The 20239-nt window shown below is 38.5% G+C and overlaps 1 protein-coding gene across 6 annotated transcripts in view; it reads right to left on the reverse strand.

Moving 5' to 3' along the window:
- The window catches only part of LOC128689750 (uncharacterized), a 91607-nt gene extending 75179 nt beyond the window's left edge, over positions 1–16428 (reverse strand). For 3 of the 6 annotated variants that reach the window (XM_053778186.2, XM_070087529.1, XM_053778182.2), the window contains exon 1: positions 1591–1706. The gene's annotated coding sequence lies outside the window, so the exon portion shown is untranslated. Of the gene's footprint in view, positions 1–1590; positions 1707–16114 lie in introns of those variants that run through there. The other 3 variants (XM_053778184.2, XM_053778183.2, XM_053778185.2) reach the window with 2 other exon arrangements.
- Between the last annotated feature and the right edge of the window lie 3811 nt (positions 16429–20239).

Genomic DNA, 20239 nt, shown 5'->3' on the forward strand with positions numbered 1-20239 from the left:
ATTTAGGTTGTTGTCGAGGTATAGACCTAGGAATTTGCCCTCATTATGTCTGGCAATTAGAGTGTTGTTGATCTTAATGTTAAGTTGTGCAACACCTGCTCTGCTACCAAACATAATGAGGTTTTGTCAGTGTTAAGTGTAAGTTCATTGGCTGTAACCAAGTCAGAATTTTGAGCAGCTCCTCGTTGACAATGGTGTTGAGGGTGGCAAGATTAGGGTGGGAGATGGCGTAAGTCGTGTCGTCAGCAAAGAGAATGGGTTTCAGGTGTTGGGATATGTTTGGAAGATCATTAATGTAAATGAGGAAGAGCAGGGGACCAAGGACACTTCTCTGCGGAACTCCAGTATTAAGTGGCCGTGTTGATGAGGCTGTGTCTTTAATTGTGACATACTGATACCTATTAGTAAGGTAGGATTTGAAATATGCAAGCGCATGGCCTATTATATTGATTTACCACAAACAGTTTGCAAGAAATTTCTGTTAGGTTGTCCTCTATCAAAAAAAAAAAAAAAAAAAAAAAACCACTGCGGAAAAAATATACAAATGTTATAAAGTTCTGCCCAGAAAACAGAAAACTGGCTGCCACTGAGGGAGGCAGAGATAACTATTCGAGATTTTCACTGTTTAAGGTGCCTTCATCAGTCACCCATCTGACTGTCTTTACAACAGTGATATGATGTCATTGATTTAGAGGAAGGTCTGACCGAACATACGACCGTCAGGAAGTTGGTCCAACACTGGCACTATCTTGTTTAGTCCTAGTTGAAGTATTCAGGAATTCCTTCCCTTAAACGCATATCTAATCGCAACATATCCTATACATTTTTTACAGAGCCCTACTGATCTTTGTTATAACATGATCACTGATCATATTATTGTATATGCCGATGGTAATAAATTATATTTTAATACATTCTGAGATACAATACTGGAGTTTTTTCATTCTCTTTAAATAAGCAGCCCCTTAAAGAGGGTTGCATTAATGTTTGTGAAAGGTTATTGATCCTAGGAACTCGAGATGTCTATCCTATCCTTAAATCAAACCTGATTATCTCCCATGCCCTCATCTTTAGCGTATAACCACAATTATAATAATGACCATATACATGCACTACAATATTTTTCCTATTCTTGAATCGCTACACAATCCTGCTACACATCCAGCAATTTTGGCCAATAGTTTTCTTAACTACCTGTAAGTCTCGTGGATGTGCGTTTAAGAAGCCTACGTCAAAGCACCACAAGCTTGAGATAGGCAGAAGCTAGGCCTACTGTGCGAGTCATCGCATAGGCTAGGCTTAATATATGAGAGTCAATGTAAAAGCCCAACACTTGTATTTTTGCTCATGACTAGCCATTCAAACTTGTTTTGTTCTGTTTTGTTTCCGCGGGCAGTAACAGCCTGATCAGGCAGTCAACTGTGAATTATGGACAGTATACTAGGGTAGAGCTCTGAAAACCGGTGACAGGCGTGTCCAGAGCTATTGTCAACAGTTACGTCTAGTCCCTGTGAATGATGTTAGTGTTCTCACTTGTAGCTGAACGTCAATACAAGATCAGCACAGGCAGAGGCAAGAGAACTGACTCACCTGAATCACAGGTGTAGGCGGTGTGTTCGGTCGTGTAGTGGATAGGTGTGCGAGGAAGTGAGAGGCACCTCGCTGCTCTACCATCCATCAATCACTACATCATCATCCCCCCTTACGCCATAACCCCCACCCCATCCCCCATTCCCGTTTTTATGACATATTTCGAGGTTTCAGAAGGTCTGAGACGTTTTATGACTTATTTGAAAATTTGGATGATGATGTAGCCATTGAGTGGAATACTTGACGATATCCTCCCCCAATCCTACTGAAGTCTCTCGGCTCAAGCTGGCACATTTCAACCTCACGAACGAAAGCCATCCTGTGTGATATAATATGGCAATGAAACATTGCTAGTTTTATTTACCACTATGTATCATACAGTCGGGTAGTAGCACACTACTGATGTATCCAGTTTCATTAAACTAGATGCATTTCGTTCGCTGCACGATTATGGAGGGATATCCCCTGTATTCAGTTACCCCAACCTCCCTGCATTTCAATGAATTTAAAGAAGCATACTAGTAATTCCAAACAACTGACATTTAATGTGCGCAACAGTAGCTGAATTCCTATTATTGATGCAATTATTGTTAATAATAACATCACAGTAGATGAATGGTTCAGAGAACCGACACGTTGATAAATTAGACATGTACGACTCTTGGGTATCTTTACTGAGGAAACGTTTCGCCACACAGTGGCTTCATCAGTCCATACAAAGGAGAAACGTGAAGAACAGGAGGAGAATGAAGTAATCAGTCTCTCAACCTAGAGTCGATGTGGTCAGTCCATCAATCTTGAATAGAATACAGCATATGTGCGGAGAAGTGGCTTATATACCGTAGGCAGGAGAGGTGCAGCAGACGTAGGTGGTGTCACATTTGTTCAGTGTGGAAGTAGGTCGTGCCCAAGGGTTAGGCAAGTGAAGAATTCCCAAGTATTAAGACCCCAAGAAGTTGCAGTGTCTGACAGGATTGTAGATGAATGGTTCAGAGAACCGACAAGTTGATAAATTAGACACATGTGTAACTCTTGGGTATCTTTATTGAGGAAACGTTTCGCCACACAGTGGCTTCATCAGTCCATACAAAGGAGAAACGTGAAGAACAGGAGGAGAATGAGGTAATCAGTCCCTCAACGTTTCTCCTTTGTATGGACTGATGAAGCCACTGTGTGGCGAAACGTTTCCTCAATAAAGATACCCAAGAGTTGCACATGCGTCTAATTTATCTCCTCCTGTTCTTCACGTTTCTCCTTTGTATGGACTGATGAAGCCACTGTGTGGCGAAACGTTTCCTCAATAAAGATACCCAAGAGTTGCACATGTGTCTAATTTATCAATAACAACACTATTTTGCGTACGCATATGTGTGTACAAAGAGATAAATTTGACTAAATATTTATTTGGTATCCCACGAAAGGAAATACTTGTAACGACAGACGGATTTTTTTCCTTTGTCAGCAAGGGTGATATTATGATATCTGTGGCCTTGGCGAGATTCTTAAATGCCACAATATTGCTTAGACGATTTCAGGAGAGCTACAGAGACGATAACTGCACTACCTGTAATCGGGTCAATGTTTTCTTTGGGTTTATGGATGTCCGCTGAAAACTTAAACCCTAGGCTCAAGGACTCAGGTTTCAGTCTAAAGGTTTTTGATGTTATCTGGTCTCCCCATTTTCTTCTAGGCGCTGTGTGAGCAAAATCGGTCGAATTCCTGCTCTTAATTATTTTTTTTGCGTTTGTTGGCTCAGGAAACTGAGGTGTTCTTCGTTTTTGTCCATGAAACTCATCACGGAGGCTAAATCCTACGTTACTGCTTTATGAAAAGCCTCAACGGTGTTAGAAAGTGTTGGAACACTCTTCAAGGTAGCACTGGAGTAAAGAAGGAAAGGTGTTCAAATTGTGTAAAATGTGCTGGTGTAAATTTAGGAGGCACCATTTCTTCGATGCATCTTTAAAGAAAATGGCGTCTCTTACGAAAATTCAAACTTTTAAGAGTATTATTATTATTATTATAATCAAGGGGGAAGCGCTAAACCCGGAGGATTATACAGCGCCTGGGGGGGGGGGATGTGGAAGGCATTCAGGCTTAATTCGGGGAACTGGAACACAGATCCAATTCCTTAAATCAAGAGCCCCTCACCAACATCAAGGAACCTTCCTTGAGGGGACTGTGTATCCTCTGAAGAAAAGTTCATTGCTGGTGCAGTTTGACATACTACATTTAAATGGTGTACTGTTGACAACATTTGAGAAAAGACAATATGTTAGCAAAATGTTTGTCTACACGGTAGTCATTTCTATCCCGTGTTATCTACCAAGGGTAAAGACATTCTAATGTGTTTGTGGAAAATTTTGGATTTTCCTAAATTCAGCATGTGTAAATTTGAATAATACAATAATTGTGTAATAAAATATGCTGATTTGACCCTTTCGAGAAATTTCGAGTGAGAGGGAGGGGGTGTAGAACAGCTGCTGAGGGACACCGGGAGGAGACGCCATACTGAACTTAATGTGTGAACACTGGACTGAATGGTGCTAATAATTCGCCGTTTTCCGAGGACAAACTGGTGTATATCGGCCTTAATTCGTAATTTAGAAGTTGCTGACACGTTCTTGCTGAAGAATTGGGACAGGAAATTTGTGGGACCTCAAGAATTGTTTGTGGAGAATGGAAAAATAGAGGACTTCAATGAATCCTTCCCAACAACACATCTTAGCTAAGCGATGCTTGCCCATAATGTACAGTAGTTTTTGCGTTGGCCATCGTAAATCCTATCTGCTAGGGTAAGTTAGGGTGTGTTCCATCAGCATTGTCTTCCAGTAATTAAATGGTAAGGGTTAATATAAATATTTTCTGTACCCAGCAAGTAAACCATAATAACATACAGTCCACATAACTTTAATTACCAGAGTAGCTGGTTTTAATATTATAATTATTAATTTAATGTCAGGTCTAGCTTTTTGTGAGAGTGAAAAAGTGGGCAGTCGAAGAAGTTGCAGTTCAGCGACCTACTGTGACTAAGTCCCACTTACCTCACGCAAATTACTTGCAGGTAATAATTCAGGTGATGCCCTGTAAGCCTCCTGCAGGTGATTTACTCACATAATAATAATAATAATAATAATAATAATAATAATTTTCAAAAGCGTTCGTCTATACGATTGTCACTTCTATGGTACCCACCCCGAGTTCTACCTCTATTGTCCACTTAAAATTGAAAAAAAATCGCCCGAAACATTGAGTATATATAAACAGTGGAGCAACCACGTGGGGAAGGGAGGGATTAAAGCCTCCCTAGAAGTAAATATATATTTTCAATTAAAGGCTAATTTTCACTATTATATTGACCAGTGGTGTGGAAAATTGCATTTATCTGAATGTATCATTATTTACATAACAGTAAATGAACAAAGATAATTATTATTTATCAGTTAGACAAGTAGAAATTTGGGACACCTAGGTCGCAAAAAATGTCCCCCTTCGATATCTACCACTGTCATATCCACAAGTTGCTCTGGACCTATTAATTACAAATGAAAAATACATCACCAGGAATACTGGTAAATATATAAATTTGTGGACTCTATATTAAAAATAATAAATGATTATAGATACACATATACATAACAGAAGGAGAATATCTTAATATCACTCACCAATTTGACTGGAGATTAGTGTGTATCATACTCCTTGGCCCTCTTCTCTTTCTCCTATACATAAATGACCTTCCAAATGCTTCGCAATTACTCAAACCCACACTATTTGCAGATGACACTACATACGTCTTCTCTCACCCGAGCCCAGTCACGCTAGCCAATACTGTAAATACCGAATTACAGAAAATATCTACCTGGATGAGGACTAACAAACTTACACTAAACATTGACAAAACCTACTTCATTCAGTTTGGTAACAGAGCTACAGATGTCCCTCTTAACATAATGATAAATGGATCACCTATCACAAAACTAACAGAGGGAAAATTCTTAGGAATCCACCTTGATAATAGACTCAAATTTCATACACATATACATCAAATTTCTAAGAAAATTTCCAAGACTGTAGGCATACTATCGAAGATACGGTACTATGTTCCACAGTCAGCCCTCCTGGCCCTATATCACTCTCTTATTTACCCCTATCTCACCTATGGAATTTGTGCATGGGGCTCAACAACAATTAACCATCTCAGACCACTAATTACCCAACAAAAGGCTGCAGTTAGAATGATAACAAATTCTCACTACAGGCAGCACACTCCACCAATATTCAATACACTAAAACTACTCACCATACAAAACATCCATACTTATTACTGCACCTATTACATACATAGAACACTTAACTCTGATATTAACCCTCCCCTCAAACATCTCCTTGCCAACCTCAACAGAACACATGACCATAACACAAGGCACAGATCACTCTTTGATGTTCCTCGTGTCCATCTCACACTATGCAAAAACTCAATGCACATAAAAGGCCCTAAAATCTGGAATTCATTACCTGTAAATATAAAAGAAACACAACCTGTTTATAAATTCAAGTCTCTTCTCAAAGATTACTTACTCACCCAAAACCAAATAAATACTGAATAACTGAACATTATAAATTGTATATCTTAAATGTTTCTCACAATTATATCACATAAATGTTAAACCTAAAACCCAATCTAACTTTATTATTTTTTAAATACACTACCAAACAGAATCACTACCTAACTGAATGCAACCATATGACCTGTCTTTGTAATACTCACTTGTGCTTTATAGTTATCTGTTTACATTAATGTTTTATCACTGATTTCATCATTGCTTAGTAGCAGCGCTGTATAGTCCTTGTGGCTTAGCGCTTCTTTTTGATTATAATAATAATAATAATCATTGCTTAGTTAATCTTAAGTTAATTTTAAGCCAGCCCGTAATGCTATGCATAGTATAAGTGGCTTTGGCATACTGCTCTTATCTGTATTTTTTTTGTACCTCTGTATGTGTGCACAAATTGGAAATAAATACTCAGAAAACCTCACTGTCTATACATGAAAATAACAACTGGCCAGAGTTATAACATAACAGACTTATCTGAGGTTCCTGGAGTTGTCCTGTCCTGTCGCCTGATATCTCAAGTTATGCAGGAATGCACATCCAACAATTTCGCCTCCTATTTGAGAGGTGTCAGCCCAATTTTAACCTCTAGAGCACGAAAATTCCTTCCCATTACATTAACGTTGTATACAATTCAAATTAACAATGGCGACTCTCCTCTTTTTAAAAATACACTTTTATTAAATACAATATAGGGCATCTATTTACCTATAAATTACCGTATTTCCGGAAAATATACAGTATTTTTCACAAGTGGCCACGAAAGCACCCTTGAAAAAATTTCACATACTGTACATCATATATCTTTTAAGATTATTTCTTATATTTTTTTATCATTTTCCCATGTTTAAGCCCCCATCCCCCCAGCCCCCGAATTGAAATTCTGACTTAAACCAAACCCCTTGAACGAAGTCCTGGCTGCGCTACAGTGTAAGACAGGTTTCTTAAAAATATTATGTAAATAGGTGCCACATTGTCTCATTCCTAAGTTTTTAATATTTTAAAAACAAACCTGAACTTGAATTTGAATTTATAATGGTCAAGGCGAAAATACCAGAACACTTTCGGTAAATATTCAAGAAACTTTTTTTCGTTCCATAAAATGTAGCAATAATCATATATGCAAGTCTTACCAGGCTGATAAATACCACATGTAACTTCTTTTTGCACTTGTCCACCATCAATAATTCTTGTTTTTCTTCACAAAGGTTGTGTATACTCAACGATTTATGTTCGTGGGGTCGAATCCTGGCTCCTGGCCTAGCCTCGTAAGCTTCGTCGACCAGCACTACTAGTCCCTCCTTAAATACTGGGATTACATTTGGCATCCTCCAGTTATTTAGTAGTTGTCCCGTCTATAGCGACTTTAAAGAACTTCAATGTGGGCTCACATAGTAGTTTTGCTCTTCTAATACCAATGGATGGGTGTGCATGCGTTCGTTCGTTCGTGTGTATGTGGGGGAGGTGTGGGGAGGGGTTTGTGGGGAGGGGTGTGTGGGGAGGGGTGTGTGGGGAGGGGTGTGTGGGGAGGGGTGTGTGGGGAGGGGTGTGTCTGTGGGTGGTGTCTATGGGTGGGTGCGTCCGTGGGTAGGTGTGTAACATACTGTAGGTGGGTGAGTGTGTTCGCGTGCGTGCATATTAAATATAGAATTAATACTTAAATAAGCATATTAAACAAAATTTTTAAAAAATCCAGAGATTCGTTAAGTCCCACTTGTAACTAGCTGAGCACAACTACTCGCAGGTGAATACTACCCAGCATTCTGCTGCAGACCTACATAATATATATTCTGCTTCTTACTCATTATTGCATTCGGGAACGCTAAATCCGTAGAGGTCATACAGCGCTTGGGGGGAATGGAAGACATTCATATTCGATCCAAGAAGTTGGAGCACCGGTCCAATTCCTCTGATTAAGCCCCTCACCAGCATCAAGAAACCTTCAAAGAGCGGGGGATGCCTTGATGTCAGTGAAGGAATCTTGACCTAAGGAACCGGAGATACCCTTCTGTCCCTGTTGGTCAAACCTGGTTGCCTTCCATTTCCCAGGTGCTCTATAATCCCTATGGGTTTAGCACTTCTCAATGCCCTTTACCCTCTCACCCTCGAACCATTTCACTCTTGCATAATAAATGACGGATTCCCAACTTGATGGTCACCAACTATCTATGGTACTTACTTTTTGGGGGAAGTGGATGGGAGGGGAGAAGATGAATTCTATGTTTGCTCGTAAAATTTAATATTAAATTATTATTCGGGTAAATGTTTCAGTTTGATAGTTACACTAGGGAAAATTTTTATATTTCATGGTGTGGTTATTGTCAATGTTCATGCGAACAACTTGAGAGAATGTTATTTGTTTTCTGTTCATGGTTCCAGGCTTCAGCTCCTGAATTGGTGTTCAAATATTATAGGAAAAAGAACACTTAATAAACATTACTCCACAATGTTTTCCAAGTATTTTGCATGCCGTGATTGTCTCATTCTTGACATACATTCCTTCAGCCATGTGAAACTAGTCTCGACAGTGTTACCTCACAACTCCGGCCTGTCACTTCAAGGACTAGTCTCGTGTATTGCTTCTTACGTTCCATCTCCATTGTGTGCGCCAAGATAGATTCAGACAGTGAGTGCCGACAACACTGAAGAAGACACTTTACAGAACATGATTTTATCGTGACAACATGTCGCTGTGTGTAGAGCTTTATCAAGTCCTGAGATTGCTGTTAACATTGAACATGGCCATAAAACTTGAAAACTGCACTTTATACCGAAAATAATCAGCTTTTTGACATTTGTGACGAGTGAATTCTTTGGTTAAAAATATTTCTGATAACGTGCGTGTGCATGTAGTTACCCATTTACAGGAAGAGAGTTTATGTTGGTGCTATCCCGTCATCTAAAATACATTTGTTGTATACATATTTGAAGAATTCCAATAGATGAACCACACACACTACCTCTTCACTGATCCCAGTCTAGTTCTCAACCACTGTTTATGATGAAACAGTTTCTAATATATCTTTTTCTTGCAAAACTTCTTTCGTTATTTGAAATTATGGCTTCTCTCCATTGCCAGTTAGTTTACTTAGTTTAAATTTGTCGATTTCACAAGTCACTAAAGCTGCATGTGATCTAAACTCCACTACTGATAATAATACCCAAAGTAAGTATACAGTACAGTTGGTTTAGAAAGACACGTACAGTACAGAAAGTGTGTGTGTATATATATATATATATATATATATATATATATATATATATATATATATATATATATATATATATATATATATATATATATGCACTGCTGCTCTAAGAAGTGCATGCACATCAAGAGATACATTCTTCAAAATGTAAACAAAGTTGGAGCCCGAGAATCATCATTGTTCTACTTTTACGTATCCTTTCATGATCTCAAGTCACCTGTCCAATATTCCAACGAGTAATTTTATTGCAGATCTTGAACCTGACTATGTTTTACTTTTAAATATATCAACTAAGGGGCTTTTAAAAGGTGAGGACACCTTTTTACGGTTATGGTCTAACAAACGCTACCAAGTTTTTTTCAGCATTTCATCATACATATAACTGAAGGTTGAGGAGAAATTGTATAAAACATCAACATAATGGAGAAAAAGGGAGAAATGCAGTATAATGCGATTCTCTATTGACAACGTTTCGCCCACACACTGGACTATCAAACCACAAACAGAACTGTGTAAGAAAGGTATAAAATACCGACAATATGAAAGTTAAGACACATGTGCAACATCTGGATATCTTTATTGTAGACGTTTCGCCATCCAGTGGCTTTATCAATACAGATTCTAGGACCTTCATCACGGCTGCTGCAACTAACCCATCTCTTTGGGAAGGACCTACTTCCACTGGGGAATCCCGCCTACCAGTGACTGCCCTCGTCTGCTGCCCGTCCCTTCCACTGACGCCTATATAAACGTCAGTCTTCTTGCCTTTGCTCCAGATTCTCCTCCACCACGATGCTGTGAACACTAACTCCAAGGCCGAGGGACTGATTACCTCATCTTTTGTATATAGTTCTACTGTCTTCCTATTATGTCCTAGAATCTGTATTGATAAAGCCACTGGATGGCGAAACGTCTACAATAAAGATATCCAGATGTTGCACATGTGTCTTAACTTTCACAAACAGAACTGCTTGTTGAAGAGTTGAGACACTTATGCAGCATAAGGGAATCTTTACTGAAGAAACGTTTCGCCACACAGTGGCTTCATCAGTCCAATACAAAGTAGAAATGGGTAAGGAGAGGAGGAGATTGAGGTGATCAGTCCCTCATCCTGGAATCGATATGTTCAGTCCTTCACTCTTGTAGGAAGTACAGCATAGGGCCAGAGATGTGACTTATATACTGCAGTCAGGCGAGTCGAAGCAGGTGGGAGGATCACAGTGGGACCTTCCACTAGTAAGTAGGTCGTCGTCTCCTCTTATAAAGCTACGGACGTTTAGCTCTACAAGCAAAATGTAAATTAAAATGTATTTAATTCCTAAGTAATATTACGCGCATTAAGGTACGCTAAGCTTAAATATACTAATTTCGTAGCTACAGTATGTTGCTAAGTTAGTTTTAGTGCAAAATAAATTATATTCCACGATAATTTGCAAATATTGTTTTGCTGGATCATCTGCCTACACAGCATGAGTGACATTGCAGATGTATTATCTAATTTAATATTTGTTTTCCATTATTTTACCAATTAGTTAGAAACACAGGCCCATAATTCCCTTGTGGTTTGAAGAGCATGACACCAATTGGTTGTGGACAGGCACAAGTATACGGAAGAATCCTTTATTTGGACAGCGTTTCGCTCTAAGCAGAATTCAAGTCTAAATTTAATCGAAAAAGCTTAGAACGAAATAGTTCGTGGCTAAAGTGGTGCCTTCGGCTCACATCTTGAGGATCCGAGTCTGATCCTGGCACAAGTGAAAACGCTGGGATTGTTTCGTTACACCTGTTGCCCCTTATTCACCTACGTAGTAGTAGTAAGGTACCGGGATGTTAGCCGATTCCTGAGTCTTTTCTGGGAAAGAGGATCAAACGACTCCAATAAACCAGACAATAGCTTTTTTTATGTTATTCTGGATTATTAACACTCCTGGCTAATAATTCGTTGAAATAATTATTATTCTGTATACTTGTGTTTTTTGTCCAGTCTTCTGAGTTTGTGTTTTACCTTTGTTTTTACCTCCTCTTGGCTACTGGAGATAGGTCCCTTTCTATCTCTTGGCCTGCATTCACCTATTTACTTCTAGCCACTGTTCATTTGATAAGATGGATAACCTTTAACAACAGTGGAGAACGTGGTAAAAGTTCGGTAAACATGTGATAGTGATTCACTGGTCCTCCACGACCCTAGGGCCAGACAGACTGTCTGACCCGCTATCTGGGCTCCATTCTAATGTGTGATGTGGACGTGATAGGCTGCACCTTCTTGATAATTATACCACAATGAGCTGCTACGTTATAGGTTTATGTAAACAAACTTAACCTTGTAAACTGTTACACAGACCAGGGTAGCACTGCATCTAATTTAGCTAATTTAACAAAGTACAGGTAGATGTAATATTTCTTAAACAACGTGTTTCTGAATTTCATGTACTTTTGTCAAATATTTACCTAATTTATATGGGTAAATATAAATTAACAATTGTTTATACTCAATACCTTTATGTAACAAAAATGTAATACTTTACTTCTAGTTAAATACACAAAGATGTGTATTTTCTCAATATGTTTACAATTATGTAAATAAGATGTAAAATATCCTTGATGTCAATGTCTAAGTGATGTGTGAACTTAATGACCCTCGTGTAACTGATATGCTTTCCACCTAACAAATTAACTGCCATAAAATTTTCCAAGGATGCGACAGACTTATGCATTACTATATACAAATATAAGACACTTAATTGGTACACCACCACTAGGCATGGACGGAGATGTAATAGTGGTGTGATAGAGGAAGCCATGAAATTTTATAATGCGTAACTGTTCTTAGTTGATGGTAAACCTCTGAGGTGTCTAAATTGATGATCCAGCAGGTGGCAATCAGTCACCTATGATAAATCCAAGATTACCGCTACGCTGGTCACCGATCATTCAGGAATACTAAAAGGTATTGATCATTATGAATATGAAGTATTTTAATTAAATTTACTGTTAACAGGTTTTGTAAGTAAATGACGTCACCTGTATTTTCATACGAAAGGGATGCAGATAGGATAATTCCATATAAATCGGATACTCAAGTTGGCTGTCGTCTTTACTATAAAGGGGAGGTTACACACACACACTTTCCTAACAATTTAAACTTATAGTGGCTAATGGTTATAATCATAACCATGATTTTTAAAGAGGTGGACCAGTAAGCCAGCGGAAGTCCTCGGTCAGATGACCAAAAGCTCCAGCTGTGGGTCATCATATGACTAAGACCCGCGTCAGGAAACACTTGTTCTGTTTCCTGACAAGTTAACATTATACCTACCTACCTACTTGATTGCCGACGTCCTCCGCATTAGGGAGGGTATGGAAGTACACTAAACATTTACTATGTCCCTACAGATGACTCTCAAATGGATAATGCAATATGGTCAGTGTTGTTATCCATTTGTAAACAGTTGTATTTTATTGGCGTGGTTGGCAACGCTCACCCTCACATACTGAGTGTCTGTAGTTCAATCCCCAATAAGGGTAGAAGCGTTGGGCATGGTTCCTTACACCTGTCCCTTTTCACCTAGTAGTAAGTGGGTACTTAGGTGTTAGTCGACTGGTGTGGGTCGTATCCAGGGAGACAAGACTGAAAGACCCCGATGGAAAAAGGACAAAACAGTCCTCGATGGCGCACTGACTTTCTTGGGTTATCTTGCGTGGCTAACTCTCCCGGTTAACTTCGCTAGGAAATCTTCAGGATGAGAGAGAGAGGTTCAGAATACAAACGAGCAATGGAACTTCCAAAGCTCTTTCGTAAATGGAATGCAAATAGTACCGCATGCACGCAGTTTTCCTCAAAAGTTGCCCACCCCACCAAGTACAACAGTGGAACAAACTTGTGAAATAAAATTATTTGGCACCAAAACTAACAAACCAACTTACACTAACGCTGCCAAAAATTTGTGCAATATGAAGTAACTATTTTCCGGCCTAACCTCTCTTAAGAATTTCAATAACTATACTTTATTGTTTTCCTATTCTATTAACTTGAATGCTTCTTATACAGATACTGGAGTTTCTTACACACATGAATGTTTTCGTTGGGAAAGGAGGAACTAATTTTGAGTTAATGTATAATTTCAAATATCAATATGTATAAAATATAGCCTGTTTTATTATATTTGCAAACAATATTACATAATTCATGCATCATAGGTAAAGTTCAGACAAAATTTTAACAAGAATGACGATTAATTAAATACCAGACGAAGATGCAATATTCATGGTGCAAGACAAAGACGCGGAATTATGCAAGAAAAATACTCCGCGTGAAACAAAGTGAAGGGAACACTAGTGTGTGTGGAAGGTACTGCAGGATGAAGTTCTCTGCAGGATATGTATCTCACTGGACATGAAATTCAGATTGGGGAACTCTGTGTTATCACACACGGAGGTGCAGATGTCCTCTGTATTTTATAAATACCATTCCAAAAATTGATTGACAGCCGATATTAAAAAGCCTCTTATGATCGGCTTCAAAATTTCAAAGTCATGTATTCTACTTGGAAGGTTGGTATTGTGAATGGAGTGTGTAGGTACCATTTTGTTACTTTCGATATTGACATATTATAGTATTTTGCATTAAACAGCAGGAGTATGCTTCGTCAAGGAGGGTGTCATACCACTAAGGGGCTCTCGATTCAAGAAATTGGATTTATCCTCCCCACTCCATGATTCGAATCTGAATGCCTGCCATTCCACAGTCACTGTATAACCCGTAAGAGTTTAGCGCTTTCCCCTGATTAAAATAAAAAAAATCTGAACGATATCCTTCTTCAATGGCTGATGCATCTTATGAAATGGATGAAATGTTTTTGTGGGGATAGGCTGCGTAGGTGCAAATTTTGATGTTGTGTATTAACTGTACAATGCATCATCCGATCACCTTCAAACTTTGTGCTGATATATATCCCTCAAACGCAGCTTCTTGATTTGAGGTTGTGTAACTTTTAATGTGCTAATTTTATTGGATAAACTGCTTTCATTGAAATAACTAGAGAATGCCTCTTCTGATCAGACGTAAGTCACAGTGTCTGACTTTTATTCGATTATCCTAGGCTAATTCTACATATTGTGATTCCCCTAAGGGAGGTGTTCCCTGAAGGTGGTGAGGGACTTTTGAACCAAGGAATTGGACCTGTGCTCTCTTTCCCTGAATGCCTCCCAGGTACTGGGAGCTCATGAGGAGCTCTTAACCCCACGAGTTAAGTGCTCCTCATGAACGTAATACATAATGTAATTTTTATGTGCCTATTACAAGGGTGCACTCAAAACCATTTAATAAAAAAAGTGATGTTATGTACCCAGAGAACTAATAAAATTTTCTAGCTTGCTTGCTTATCCTTCATCGCTGGTCAGTCTTACTTAAGAGAACAATCTGGATTGATTTTGGCCTGTGTAGAATCCAATCTGCCTTTTTATGGAAGAAATTGGGGAAAATTTAAATGTTTCTCATGCTATAATTTGTCTCATCCGATTGGCTTAATTAACGTTTCTAAGTGGCTTCGAACCTAATGCTCTGGTGTATTTTAGGATATTAGTCTCTCTCAACAAAATTATGCTTCTTCAGCTTGGCTTCAAAGCTGGTATTTATTGTAAAGTTTGAATTTGTTTTGGGTAGTGTATGTCCAAATTTGTCATTGTTATTGACGAAATCGGTATATTAATTCCCATGTGATAACTTGTGAAAGCCCCTTTTAATTAGCTTAAAATCTTTAATGCTGTTATTTAACTGTATTAAAAATTTACGCAGCACTCTGTACTATTGTTATCACATGTACTGAGGCTTATGCAATAAGGGGATCCCCGTCTCGTACTGCACAGCGACCGAAATACAACTAATTTAAGGCGTTTTGATACTGATAGTTTCATCACCACCTTCAATAAATGTCTTCTACTTATTATATTCATGGAAAGTGCTAAACCAGTGAGGGCATTCAGTCACCATCTTACACCCGCCTTGTCTGGTGCGTCAACACAACTCGGGATTGTTACTATCATTATTCATTGAAGGAGCGCTAAGCTTGTATGGGTCATACAGCTACCAGGGGGGATATGGTAAGCAATCAAGCTTAATCTAAAGAAAAAGGATACGTCACATTCCTTGGATCAAGAACCTCTATCGACATCAAGGGAAAATACAACCCTTATGCCTCGAAACTATTATTGTTACAAAAATCAGTGTTGACATACACTAACATATCATTCAATTATTATTATAATCAAAGAGAGCGCTAACATGTCATTAAAACTTGCAAAATTTATTTCAGCTGGTCTTTTACACAATATATCATACACGAAACTTCACTTTATCATGCACATTGTACTATGTGCAAACATTCCAAGACCAGAAGTATAATGTTTACCTTTATAGATTATATTCAGTAATTATACTGTACGATCATAAATCGTTATATCTCCAAGACTAGTCTCTTCTTTGCTCTGACAAAACATTCTCTTACTTTCATCACATGTCTGTGCAGTTATTGTGGCGACGTGCCAGACATACAACTATAAATAATGACCTGATATGTTGTCCATGATAAAGCTGGCATGAGCAGGACACACACACACTGCCCTGTGCTGCCTATTTAACCTTATTAAAGAACTACTGCTTGAGGGAGCTACAACTACCACGTAGGACGAGTCGTAATTACTTACATTTTCACAGCGAAATGCAGAAGGAAGATCGGTCTTCACACTCCCCATCTCACAGCTGTACACCAACTAAGTCATCTTGGTATAATGTTTGTCAGGAAACAGGACAAGTGTTTCCTGACGCGGGTCTTAGTCATATAACCCACAGCTGGAGCTTTTGGTAATCTGACCGAGGCCTTCCGCTGGCTTACCGGTCCACCTCTTTATAAATCATGGTTATGGTTATAACCATTATAATTTACAACTAAGTCATCTTCACACACTTGACAAAATTAGTAATTTTCGCAGTGGTCGGCTCACTACACCTCCCACCACCACCATCACCGTAATTACTGGAACAAAACACTAGTGAGCAACCGTCAAACTACAATAATCTTACAATTTATTGATAATTAGCAGAGTAAAATTATAATATTATCATATGCATATTAACGAAAATTTTCAACCATCTTTATGGTTTAAATTTCACGTCGAACTGGTTGTTTACAAAGTTCTCATAACAATTTAAAGTTTACGATGAGCTCTCCACAAGCTTGACAGAAGCACATAAAATGGAAGAAATAAGAGTTGCGTGGTAGAAAAGATCAAGTGCTACTACAGCGGCTGAAATCCAGGTTAGTGAACGAATGGACTCCTTAATGTTTCTTCTGTTTGTAGGAATGTATTGATAATGTCTTCTGCATCTGTATGTTATGCTCGAAGCCTCATGACAAAGTATGGTAACGTGAGCTTCATAGCTAGCTTCTGCCCTTCTCCCCTCAAGGAAGGTTCCTTGATGTTGGTGAGGGGCTCTTGATTTAGGGAATTGGATCTGTGCTCCAGTTCCCCGAATTAAGCCTGAATGCCTTCCACATCCCCCCCCCCAGGCGCTGTATAATCCTCCTGGTTTAGCGCTTCCCCCTTGATTATAATAATAATTCTGCCCTTCTGTCACGCAACGCCTCATTTGTAACTAAAAGTTATTCAGCAAAGATCATTTTATATTATCATTACACTAAAGTACTAAACCTGTCTTAGGATAACAGTTGTACCTACATAGACATGAACGAAGAGCTATTTACATAAAACATTTGTTCACATTCAAACTAATTAAGAAATATATACAATCCGTATGTTTACAAAACTTTTACCTAATATGACATTGTTTCATGTCTGCCAGCAAGAAGTAATGAAACTTCTCCAGCTTTCTCCCTTTCCCCTTCATAAGTGCCTTGATGCCGGTGAAGGGGTTTTGATCCAGGGAATTGTAGCTGCTCTCCTTTTGGATCGAGTCTGTTTCCTATTCCTAGAAGCTGTATGACCCCTACGTGTTTAGCGCTCCGCCATGAATGTAACAGGATATATACACCTCGAGGTGTTTAATCTCTATTTTAGGGATTAAAGCATTCATGTCTGGTGGTGAAAAGGTTACGTACAGCTTAAAGCTGTACGTAAACCATTAATAAATATAACCTGGTCTGTGCAGGGAAGGGAAAGATATAAGTGCTTGTACCTGGAAATTATCGCCACTTAACCTGACCCAAATATTGTAATCACATTCCAGCCACCCAATGCTCTGCTGTTTCAACGCTATTTTGTGTGAATATATTAATAACTGAGGTAGTTTGGCCATTTAGAAAGAATGAAAAAAAAACAGGATAAAATCTGTAAATCCGTGGTAGATTATTATTATAATAAAAAAGAAGCGCAATCCGTGTTAGAAGGAAGGAGGCCGAGGGGTCCTCCCAGAAAGGGCTGGAGGTAGGGGTGACAGGATGAACATGGGGTACACAATAAACTAGCAGCTCAGGTGGCACAACAAACTAGGGGTGACAAAAGTGTTAAATGGTCGAGGCTTCATTACCAGCGATTGTATGTGATCGTGTTAAATCGGACTGAATGAAGATGAGTCTTTTATGTGTGTGTGTGGGGGGGAAGGGGGTGGATGGAACGCTTGACGTGCAAGGCAACATTTATGAAATGATTCGGAAAAAACTGGTTAGACAGACTTGAAGCCTACACTCTGAACGAGGCGAGTAGATGTTGCAATTCGGAGGATCATTTCAATTGTGATATCTGCTTTTATCACGACAGCTTTCGAATCAGTGATGTCATTCGAATATATATATATATATATATATATATATATATATATATATATATATATATATATATATATATATATATATATATATATATATATATATATATATATATATAATGTATATATTGTGTAAAATTGCATTTACTTGGATGTATCATTATATACATAACAGTAAATGAACATAGATAATTACTATTTATCAGTTTTTTTTTATATTTTATTTAAAATACAGTATACATTATACGTGTAAGCAAACATGTCACTAAACCAATCAACATGTAACAACAAAATTAAAGTACAACATACGTATACACAATCAAAAAAGAAAAAGAAACTTCACACAGGTGTACCAACAACATATCCAGAGAATCTACTTCAGCACACTTAAACATCTTATGCCAAGTTTTATATACAAAACAATTCTTAAAGGTAAAAACCTCACCACATGCCATTAAAACCTTTACATCCACCCCCCACCAAAGGTACATTTATAAAGTCGTACATATATACTCTGGAAGTAAAAAGGTACCCCTCCCCCCCCTCATCAAATACCAACAAAACAATAACATACTATAAGAGCGCAGGATACTACTTGCTCTAAGTAACAATTATGAAAACTTTGCCTAGCATACAAGGATAATATACTCTATATCTCAACACGGGTGCAATCCACCCAAGACTTCTTCATACACTATATACCCTATAGCAGTATTAATACATGACATACACCGCTACTTGAACTCATATACATACCTGATCCAACAAAGTCATCTAAAATTGTGTATTTACACAAAATCAATATACATTTTTATATTACCTTACATATACTCTTACATGTGACTTTAAACATTAAAATAGCAAAGGGAAACCAACAGCGTGTACTTAAAATATATAACACTACCCTACACATACAGTGTCACACATGTACTATATAATCTTAACCAGGCCGCTGAAACATTATATGTTAGGCCTTATGTGCCAAAATGCAATCTCGTTACTCATTACAGCTATTTAAACTTCGAACCTTCAGGTATACAGAAATTGTGTCTTACAGAATGCATCCTACAAGAAGGGAAACCCCGGACTTTGTATCACAGCATATTCGATACATTCATATGGCATACCTTAGTAACACCATGTAGTATGTGCTTTCTATAACATCTTTGAAGGCACTCTCACAATAACGAACAGTCATTCTCACACACACAAAAACTTTAAGATTCTACCCTTTCATTCACCTTGTATACACACAATGATGTAGTGCTCCAATACATTACGTACATGTACTATCCAAAATCTTCACAACATAAAGGGAACACATGTGTAAAAACACCACCTACACCACACTCACTACTCAGGAAAAGCATAAATGTATCAGTGCAAATCCAGTCACACACTTTAAAAGCCATCCACACATCTCCGCTCAAGAAACTAGCCCGTCGCTACCCCTTTACACTTAAATCCCGTAAATCCTTTAACTTAAAACTCCGGTATCCCTCAGTAAACACTGTCTCCCCCACCTTCCCCCATAAAGATCCCTATTGCGACACTTAGTTCTATAAATGGTGGCCGCTAACACCTTTATTCTTTCATCCACACCCACCTCCCTCATAGCCCAAGACGTATAAATAAAATCAGTGACCACATACGCAACCGCATTCACCACCATCTGACTCATCCCACCTATATCTAAACTTAACACCCTTAACACCTGTAACCCTTCCCCACCCACTAACCTAACTACCCTACCTAACCATACCCTTACAGCTTCTAAACAATTACAAAAATACACCGCATGAAAAATAGTCTCGGAACATCCACACGCTTTGCACTCCCCACTCTCCCTTAGTCTCCTATTAAATAACACAACACCAGACGGCAAGATTCCATGTAGAAACCTAAACATTACCTCCCTTACACCTGGTTTAATACGCAATTGCCGTAAACATTTCCAGATATTCCCCCACGCATACATGGGGTATGCCCCCTCAACTGCCGCCACCACAGACCCGCCCCCCACCCTCTCAAGAATCCTCAATTTAAGG

The sequence above is a fragment of the Cherax quadricarinatus genome, chromosome 22 (assembly GCF_038502225.1).
Source record: "Cherax quadricarinatus isolate ZL_2023a chromosome 22, ASM3850222v1, whole genome shotgun sequence".
Classification (NCBI taxonomy): Eukaryota; Metazoa; Arthropoda; class Malacostraca; order Decapoda; family Parastacidae; genus Cherax; species Cherax quadricarinatus.